The 10,925-nt window shown below is 36.5% G+C and overlaps 1 long non-coding RNA gene across 1 annotated transcript in view; it reads left to right on the top strand.

Annotated features, from left to right (window-relative positions):
* LOC111531627 overlaps positions 1-8,362 on the top strand; it is a 27,881-nt gene extending 19,519 nt beyond the window's left edge. The window contains exons 2-3 of the long non-coding RNA XR_002728342.2: positions 6,003-6,102; positions 7,374-8,362. This is a non-coding gene — a long non-coding RNA (uncharacterized LOC111531627). The remainder of the gene's footprint in view (positions 1-6,002; positions 6,103-7,373) is intronic.
* Positions 8,363-10,925: the final 2,563 nt, after the last annotated feature.

The following is a 10,925-nucleotide window of genomic DNA, read 5'->3' on the forward strand; positions in this document are numbered from 1 at the left end:
TAAAAATAGACGAGTGGGACAAGGTCAACTAAAAATAGATGAGTGGGACAAGGTCAGCTAAAAATAGACGAGTGGGGCTACGTCAACTAAAAATAGACGAGTGGGGCAAGGTCAACTAAAAATAGACGAGTGGGGCAAGGTCAACTAAAAATAGACGAGTGGGGCTACGTCAACTAAAAATAGACGAGTGGGACTAGGTCAACTAAAAATAGACGAGAGGGACAAGGTCAACTAAAAATCGACAAGTGGGACAAGGTCAACTAAAAATAGATAAGTGGGGCTAGGTCAACGAAAAAGTTTCTGCACAACAAAGGAAACAATCAGGTTACAAAGGCAACCTAGGGAATGGAAGAAAATGAATGCAAACCATGTATCTGATAAAGAGTGAATCACCACATTGATTCTTCAAGTGATTTCTGTGCACTTCTCAGTGAAGGCGTTGCCGCTTTCCCAGCCACGCCCTTCATCAATGAAGAAGGAAGCATCCACCATGCATGAGGGACAGCAGACAGCTATCAACAGTGACCTTGCTGGTCACAAATACTACATTCACTTTTTATTTTCCACTTGCAAATACTTTCACTCCTTCTCCAAAGGAAACCATCCAAAGCCTACTCCTGGGTCAGGCTCAAAGTCCAGAAGCTTATGACTGTTTCACAGGCAGGTCTGGCTATAGCTCTTTTTGCTTTGGAGATCTATATACTGACCAAAAACAAACCCAATGAAACAAAACACAAAAACAAAACAAACAAAAACTACTTTCTTCCCTACAAGCAAAACACGTTGATGGAAGGACTACATAATTTCAATGAACACTCTGAAATCCTGCTGACAGACATTGCTTTTTAAGATTCTGTTCAACTTCTTGAGCCATTGTTCAAATTGTTTCTTCTTTTTAATTACCATATTGACCCCATATGAGGAGGTCAATAGGAAATATCTGTCTTTCGAGCTGCGCAGGTTTCCCAGCATGCTCTCTCCCTAGAAAAGGTTGGGGGCCCAAGCCTCAACTTAAGTCCTGAAGGGTCAGTAGCTTTTAGACCACACTGGTGGATCTTCAAAAATACAACTCTTTCAAATCTACTTTGTTTCAGTAGTCACATTCAAAGTTATTTTTCAGACATGCATTTTTGTTTCACTAAAGTTAATTGCTGGTATTTTGAGCCTATCAGTTTCATGGAAGAACCAAGCCAATTCTCTTTATACCTGAAACATTGTGTCTAATTAAAGTAATTCAGTAAAATGTTGGTAGTTTAACAAAGAGGATAATGACATTCTTGATTTGTTCCTTGCCTCAGGACTGAATTTTCGTCAATCTGAGTCTGAAAGCTTGGAGACGGACAATTGGTTATATTTCTCAAGCCTTCAAGTCATTGAATTAGGAACTTTCCATTCCTTTTCTTCCTGCTTGTAAATTGAGCAATTTTTTTTTCTGATCTCATCTCTTTTTCATTGACCTTTGTCCAATGTAACCATTAGCAACCAAACCATGTTACCAAAGTCTCTCTTCCCATCTATTTGCCTAAAACTATGCTCTTATTACAAACTGATTTGTTTCTAACTTACCATGGATGGCAGTTTTCCTAAGTGTTTCACTGCAACCTAATATGGATCACCATCCTTACAAATGTTAAGAGTTTTCTTTCTGCTCATTATCCATCCTAATGTCAATGTCACATAGTTTAGTGTTATTATTATGAATATATTCCTTCTTTGGTACCAATTGTTCTGCTCCAATACTACACAATCCAAAAAACCAAGCAACTTAATGATATAAAAAAAGTTTATTTCCCACATTACATGCCCATTACACGTAAACAGTGGTATTCTGTTCATCATAGTCAAAAAAAGATCTGTACTGGTGGTTATCTCATCATTGACACATGCATCTAAGAGCTCAGGGGTTAGAGAGGAAAGAGTACGTAAACAAAGTGCCAGCTCTGAAAGTTTCCACCTGGAAGTGACAAGTGTCTCTTCCACTCACACCTCATTGGGAAAAGGTGAGTCACATGACTAAGCTCTGAGATATCTATAGGTGAGAAGGGATTGTCCTCTCCCAGAGAAAAGTGGTACATATTTTTGAATGCAGAGGGTAAACTAGTAGGAAGTGTTAAGAAAGATCTTTTCATGGGCATTTTTAACCAGAAAAATAAGTGGGTGTTAGTACTTTCAGAAAAAGGGTCAACATGTGTTATATACCAAAGACAAAAAGAAACACGGTGCAATCTCAGAGAGAAAGCCAGTTTGGCATGAGATGGCTTGGGGATTGTTGGTGGGGCCAGAGAGTGGCACGAAGTCACAGTGCTTTAGTAGAAAGACACAAAAACTACCATGGGGAAGGGAAGAGGATGTTCAGATTTCAGGATTTTTGAAAGTTTCTTGGAGAAGTAGGACAGTAGACACTGACATTATTTTGCAGACAGTCTTATTTGGGAACTTTTGGGGTAATGGTTGGCATTTTCTTGAAAGAAGCATGCCAAATAGCCAAGCCCTGCTGTCCCAGGGCACAAAAAAGTGCCAGCAAAGTTATCACCAGCCCAGGAATTAGCAGCAGATGTAGCAATAGGGCAAGGACTTGTGTCAACATACGTTAAGGCTCTCTGATGGCTGGGTATAACTTTAAATTGGCTTGGATTCATTTTAAACTCGTGATCTCAAACCTTAACTGATGCTATATAGTAGTAAAAAAAAAATTATGTTTTCCCTGTACTAGTTTTTCAAACCTTCTTGTTAATCAGACCTCTACCATCCATCCACATGCACCCTCATGATCATTCCAAATAGAGGTCATCAGGCTCAAAACCCCTTATATGCCTACCGCTGAGCCAATGACCTCTCGCTACATGCACCAATTCATCTTTTCCCTTGCCTGTCAAAACAGAGGTCACCATGAACTCTCACTGGATTATTGCAGCAGCATCCTAACAGTGTTCCTAACTTACTTTTCTCTAATTTGTTCTACAACAGCAGTAAAAGTAATGTTTGTTAATTACAAAATGATATCATATTACTGTCCTATATAAATCCTTCCAATACTTTTTTATCCTCCTTACCACGACCTTCTCATCATGACCATTGTACCACAACCTTGTCACCATGAGGTTCTCACTAGGACCTTCTTATCATAAACTCACCATGCTTACGATTCCAGGCAAGATCTGGCCCCTGCCTATCTCACTGACTTCATTTCCTGCCACACTCCTGTGTGGTCAGAACCCCCAGTTACAGTGGTTATCTTTCTGACTCTCAAGCATAGAGCTTTATGGTTTTGGTTGTTGTTGTTGTTTTCTTTTCATTTCTCTGGGCCTTTACAAATGCTGTTACCTATACCGATAGTGGTTTCTGTTTACCTTTCATTTAACCGCTTCTAATTCTCAAAGCTTGGCTCTGTTTAAATATCACTGTCTTGAAGAGGACTTCCCTGACCAGAGGAAAATGGCTTTCTACTTAATATTTTTAAAAACTTGTAAACTAGTTCAACCATTATGGAAAACAGTATGGCAATTCCTCAAGGATCTAGAACTAGATGTACCATATGACCCAGCCATCCCACTACTGGGTATATACCCAAAGGATTATAAATCATGCTGCTATAAAGACACATGCACACGTATGTTTATTGCGGCACTATTCACAATAGCAAAGACTTGGAATCAACCCAAATGTCCATCTGTGACAGACTGGATTAAGAAAATGTGGCACATATACACCATGGAATATTATGCAGCCATAAAAAAGGATGAGTTTATGTCCTTTGTAGGGACATGGATGCAGCTGGAAACCATCATTCTTAGCAAACTATCACAAGAACAGAAAACCAAACACCACATGTTCTCACTCATAGGTGGGAACTGAACAATGAGATCACTTGGACTCGGGAAGGGGAACATCACACATCGGAGCCTCTCATGGGGAGGGGGTAAGGGGGAGGAATTGCATTGGGAGTTATACCTGATATAAATGACGAATTGATGGGTGCTGACGAGTTGATGGGTGCAGCACACCAACATGGCACAAGTATACATATGTAACAAACCTGCACGTTATGCACATGTACCCTAGAACTTAGAGTATAATATAAAAAAAAAAACTTATCTCGTTTTTTATTCATTACACAATGCAACTTGCCAACGTTTTTATTCAGTCCACTTTTCTTTACTCATGCTGCTGCAGAGTTTTTGGTTTTGGTCTTGGTGTCTCCTCTTTAAGATATGTAACCGAAAAGGCAGGAGCCAAGTGTCTTTCTCACCATTTTGTACTCAATGATGAGTATGCAACCCGGCACACAATAAATACTTGTTGAATAAATAAATCACAGGCGCATAGCCCAAGGAAAGGGCTGCTCCACTTTCACATCTGTACCAGTCAAAATAAACTGCTAGAACATCTTCAAGACTTTGGAAAACAATAGATTTAGGGCTACAAAAGTAACAGTTATTTCTCTTCCTCCTTGTTCTCTCATACTGCTTTTAAGGTTATCTCCAAGACTGAAATGAATCTCATACTGACAAAACAGATGCTTCCAATCAGTAGAAGTTTCTACCAATTCTTCATGTTACTCAAGAATTAAAGGAAGCTTCCATTTAGAATGGCAGATAATGTTCCTTCCATCTAATTAAAATACCCATAAAGGCATATTAAAATGAAATCTATCAACACAGTATGTTAAAGATAAAAATGGACAATAGACTCAAGAAGGGGCAATATTTCCCCTACATATATCTTCTATGTGTGTAGGTACCAAGAAATATATTCTTGGACTAAATATCTCACTTTCTATCCTGCATGTCAAAATAAGCCAGATGGCTCCAAAAACGGTAGGAAAAGACTTTTAAACACTCTTCTGTTGCCTGCCTCTTCTTAGGGATCTCAGGGTTTGTAGTGTCTGTAAAATGAGCCAAGATACAACCAAACAATAAAAAATAAGTAAACAAAAACAAATACTGATGAACAGAGACAGAGATCCTCTTGCTGAGTAAACACGCCACCTGAGTGGCCCAGGGTCCCATGCCTGCTCACGTTCCCCCTGTCTATTCCCATTCAGACTCCCAGCCCGTGAGACAAGGAAGAAAAAGGGCATGAGCAGAGTAGCCTTGCATCTTGGGATACTGGCCTTCTAAGAAGAATTTTTTTTCTTTTTTGTTAACTTAAGGAACTAGGCAGTGGCAGAAAAAGCTCAGAGGCAATGGATGCAGCTTGTATTCACTTTCTTGTAAAAACCAGCTCAAAAAAGAATTGCAGGATGCTTCAAACTCTCTACTATAGACGAACAATGACCAATTGGAATATTCAAACTCAAGCTAGCAAAATAAAACTGATGAAATCCTTCAACCGAACATAAATTAAGGGAGTGCTGTGCACTTTCATCTGAACTTAGAATCATATAGGAAAGACATTAGTCCATGGATAGCTAAAACCCAAGAGAGGTCCCTCATCTAGACAGAGATGGGAAACACACATGTAGCTCTGAAACAAACGGAATCTGCATATGTAAACTAAATAAAAATTAAAATTAAAAAATGCCTCTCATTACAGTTATACACCATAAGGGGTGCTGCCAAATTTATATCCAGAGTTAAATTCATATCCTAAACTACCCTATTTATCACAGAATAACAAATAGATATGAAACAGAGATTGATTTCAAAAAAAATTTGAAAAATAAAAGACAACTCTAAGGAAAACCAAAAGAATGAACTGAAAGTGAATAAAACTGGTCAAAATATAGAAAATAGCAAAATAGATCAGAAATTTTAAGGATCAATCCTTTGAAATAATGAAAATGAAAGAGCAAATCTATGACAGAGAAAAACAGAAGTATTAGAAGTCATAAAGTTCATATAATAATAGTGAATAATAACAGTAGTATATAAAACCTGAAAGACTGTCAGATACGGGGTTAAATGCCAATTACTTTTACAATCTTGTTGTATAGATACTTTCCTGGATATATATATATATATATTTTTTTTTTTTTAATAGGATTTTGCTCTGTCACTCAGGCTGCAGTGCAGTGGATCACCATAGTCTTGACCTCCTGGACTCAAGCTACCCTCAGTTTCCTGAGTAGTTGGGACTACAGGAGCATGCCACCATGTCCAGGTAATTCTTTTATATTTTTTTTGTGGAATTGAGTCTTGCTTTGTTGCCCAGGCAGGTCTTGAACTCCTGGGCTCAAGCAATCTTTAGTCTTCCTGTTTCGGTCTCTCAAAATGCTAGGATTACAGGCATGAGCCACCATGCCTGTCCCGGATATTTTTAAGTTGCCAAAATAGTAGAAAGAATGAGTAGAATGCTAACAAGGATAACACTATGGATTTTTTTGTTTCAAAATTTAATAAAGGATTAATTGTAAAATATTTAATAAAATCCAGAGCACAGACACATGGATTGCTACCCAATTAATTTTATAAAATTTCACAAAGATTTCTATCAAGATTTGAGAATGCACAAAAATAACAATTGTGAAAAAGAAAAGCCTTAGACGAATTAAATTTCATGGAGGTTAATTGAGCAAACAATGATTTGCAAATTGGACAGTTCCCTGAACCAGAGAGACTCTGGTGCTGTTGGGTGATTGGGGAAGATTTAAGGACTGAAAAAGGGCCAGGTTCAGTGGCTCACACCTGCAATCTCAGCACTTTGAGAGGCTGAGGGGGGCAGATCACCTGAGATCAGGAGTTCGAGACCAGCCTGGCCAACATGGTTAAACCCCATCTCTATTAAAAATACAAAAATTAGTGGGACATGGCAGTGGGCACCTATAGTCCTGGCGATTCTCAAGTCTGAAGCAAGAGAATCGCTTGAACCCAGGAGGCGGAGGTTGGGTTGCAGTGAGCTGAGATCATGCCACTGCATTCCAAAAAAGACTGAGAAAGGAAATCCCAGGTACAAAAAACAGAAGTGAGGTCAGAAACAGCCAGATTGGTTACAGCTGGGCAGTGTCTTACTTGAACTTGGTTTGGACAGTTGGCTGCCTTTGATTGGCCAAAACTCAGTAATGGGCACAAGGGTATGTTCCAGTCTGTTTACACATCTAGTTAGGTTTCAGTTCACTGTGTATGAATAAACCTTCAGGCCGATTTTAAAATATATAAGGAGGCAGCTTTAGACTAAACTTTTTCAGCAGAATTTAACACTGGGAATTAAAAGTAGTCTATTAAGCTAAAATTTTTGTGTTACTTTAAAACATGCAAAAATACATTTGCTCATCATTAATTCAGTATAGGTCCAAGGTCTTTTCCTTGAAATGTCTACTGATCATAATTGTGTATTACATGTTGAACAAGTAACCTATCATATACATTTCAAGTGTTGGTAGTTTGAAAGTGAAAAGTGACTTTAAAGACATTTACAAAGCAATCCACGTCCAGAAACGTTGTGATGCTGCGTTGGAGAGGCTGTGGGGCTGCCAAGACAGCATGGAGGTTCCACTAAAATTCAGACTCTGGAACAGGCCCTATGTAACCAGTAAAACAGACGATTTTAGCCGTCACAGATGCTCTGCAGCCGTAAAGTGCCTCTGAACAGCTAATACTGTGAAAGTGTGGGGAGAAATGAGAGCTCAGCCAGAGTTCCTGAAGGCCAGCCCTATGATATCTGTTCCCACCACAGCGGATGGCTGTTCCCATATCCAGCCACAGTAGGGTTCCAGCCCCTCTGTGCAGGGGAGAAAGATGTGGACCCTGAGGATGCTGACAACCTGAGTGCAGAGCAAGGTTGACCAGGGATCTACATGGCCTGTCCTCAGTAAAGACAGCCTCGAGAGGACCAGAGTGAGAAGGTCACGTTGAAAAAAGGGATGTGACCAAGGGACAGGAGTCCCCTGGTGCTACATCTTCAACTGCCTGCTGAGGAGCCTGGGAAACCCTCCCCCACGAGGTGGCTAGAAGACAGGAGCAGCAGATCCTACTGAGGTCACTGAGCGCCTGAGGCTGGGCAGGATGCAGCTGAGCAAAGGCTGGCTTGGCAGCTCTACGCTCTTCCTGTTTAGTCATCCAACAAGAAGAAAGAAAAGTGAAACTCTAGCAGTAAGATTTTTCTTAGAAAAATGGCAACAAACACCTTTCATTGTTCTATATACAACCAAATAAAGATGTAAAGAACTCATTTAAAATTTGTATTTAGTCTTTTCAAGGTGAGTTTTTCAAAGTAAAAAACTACAAGCACTCTTAATATCTAAAATCAAATTTAAAAAATAGTTCTGAATGTTCTAGTGAATGAAAAAAGGCAAAAACCAATATAACTGGAACTATTTGAAATAATAATTAAAAAACAGTCCATTTATAATTCAAAGAATTTACTTAGATTATACCTTAGATAGCCTAAGAAAATCAAGTGAAAAAATATTAGACTTAATAACCTCGATAAGCAAAGTAAACAGATAAAATATAGATACAGATTATTCAATAATTTTTTGAGAAATGAACAGTAAGCTTTTAGAAAACAAAATGAAAATAAAAGACCCTATCCAAAATAGTAATAGAAACATGAAGTACCTAGCTATAAATTTTTTAAGATTTATGTAGAAAATATATGAAAACAAAAATATTTCTATGATCTATAAAATACAAATAATACACAGGGATTTATTATAGTTTGAATGGAAAAATTGAATACTATAAACAATTTTTATAACAAGCTTTTAAAAAATTCTTCCATAATTAATTTATGTGATTAAAATAAGTCAGACCAAATTGCTAATGACAGAACATTTATGAGAATGAAATAAACCACAAGCTGTCATCTTTGCAACCAAATGGAGAGTGATAGAAGAAAATGGAAAAAAAAAATAGGTTACTGATTTTTGTAGAGAGATGGAAGCATTGTTTAAAATAACACGCTAAAACATGCCTGGAAATCCATATCCACCCTGACTGCCTATGAAATGAGCTAGAGAATTGTCCTTATTTTTATTTTCTAAGCAGGTTTGAGTTATGTGACTGTGTCTATCAATTGCAAATGAAAGAACATAATTACAACTAGCTATTAATTTATAAAGCTAAAATCTAGCCTCTATACCAGCTGAAATGCTTGTAACAATGGAAGTGTCCTGTCCTGAGATGCTCAACACTGTGGCCACATGTGGCTACTGGGCACTTGAAATGTGGCTGGTGCAGCTGAAGAGCTGAATTTTTTAATTCTATGTAAGTTAGTGAATTTCAAATTAAATTATATGGCTGGTGGCTACAGCTTTGGACAGGCCCACTCTATAATGATAAAATCTTGTAATTAAGGTAATAAAAGCTGTTTTTGCATTACAAATTAGAAGTAACTTTGGAAACCTCTTAATGTTGGAGAGCATGACATGTGAAAAGAATTCTCTCATTTACCTGTAAAAGCTCGAATCTGTACACATTTGCAATCTTTTCTTAGAATAATATGTCAATTTTTATCAAGCACAAAACTTTAGCCCAGTAACTCTGGAAACTTCTAGGGATCCTATCAAAATAGTCAAAGATGTTGATAATAATTTATGCATAAAAACTATTAATACCACATCCTTTATGATTTTAAAAGCATAAAATACATTAAAATGACAACAAATAGAAATAATTACCAATTAAATGAGTAAACAATGGAAGTAATGAAAATTTGGGAACTTGGAGAAGATTAACTATTATACCTTCACCTGAAGTCAAGTTTACAGGAATTATTCATTAAATTGCAAAATATTTACAACATAGTATTTTTAAAAAATACAAATATCTCTCTGTATAGACGTATTATATATAATATATAAATATAACATACTATATTATGTTATATTAATATAATTCAATATATGTGATTATATTATATATAATATATCATGAATATTTTATTAGTATGTCATATATTAATGTTATATTTTATATATTAACTAATATATATTTTGTTAGTATAATGGAATATATTATATATAACATTACATGCTATATAAACATATTAGGAATACATAATATTCATATTCACTAATATTTCAAAATAACTTATAGAATATGGAATTTAAAAAAAACTTGCTTCACATTTGTTATAGTTTGTCCACTTAAGAAGTTTTCAATAAAACAAAAACACTGTAAATGAAATTAAGCCCTCACACTTTAATAGTAGTTTTTCATTTACAAAATATTTTCACATTTCTTTTTTATCTATTAAGATAAAACTTAATGTAATTAAATTATTTGACCAAAATTATGTATTTTTCCAGTATTATAGCCCAAAAGAGAATTCAGCTGTTATATCTGTCATTTTTTAAATTGGTGTTGAATTTAATAAGATCTTAGAAGTGGCATGAGTCTTTTTATTTCTGAGTTTGCATCTTTGTCTGATAAGCTGCAATAATCTAATAAATAATTCATCTTCTCAAAAATAAATTACGCAGCTATTTTATTTTTATTTTACTTTTTGTATAAAGAAGGGTCTCATTATATTTCTCAGGCTAATCTCAAACTCCTAGGCTCAAATGATCCTCTTGCTTCGACCTCCTAGAGTTCTGGGATTACAGGTGTTAGGCACAGCACCCAGTCAACACTGTTAATTTAGAGAGTGAAATTCATTTTGTAGTCAAAAGGATGCTTTCTACTTTCATGTCTTTGGAGATACTTTAATCCTTGTAGAGTATGTTCTCCTGCATGTTTTATAGCTTGCCCCTGCTCAAATTCTCTAGAATAAAAATAATGTATTAAATAGATAAAGATACAGGCATAGACACACAGATTGTTATGGGCAAACTTGCACCTATGCTTATTAGGTAAACATTTTCTTCAGCACTAACCCGGCAATTTTTACATTCGGTCTTCAATGCAATTAAATTGAAGCTGGATTGATTATCTGAATCACTTTATTCTCTGAGGAGTGATCAATATATTTTAAGGACAGGATTTACCCCTACTTTTTTACCTTAGGATCAAACTTGTTAGTAAAGGAAAGCTTGGGATTGTCAT

This window comes from Piliocolobus tephrosceles, chromosome 15, assembly GCF_002776525.5.
Source record: "Piliocolobus tephrosceles isolate RC106 chromosome 15, ASM277652v3, whole genome shotgun sequence".
Taxonomy (NCBI): domain Eukaryota; kingdom Metazoa; phylum Chordata; class Mammalia; order Primates; family Cercopithecidae; genus Piliocolobus; species Piliocolobus tephrosceles.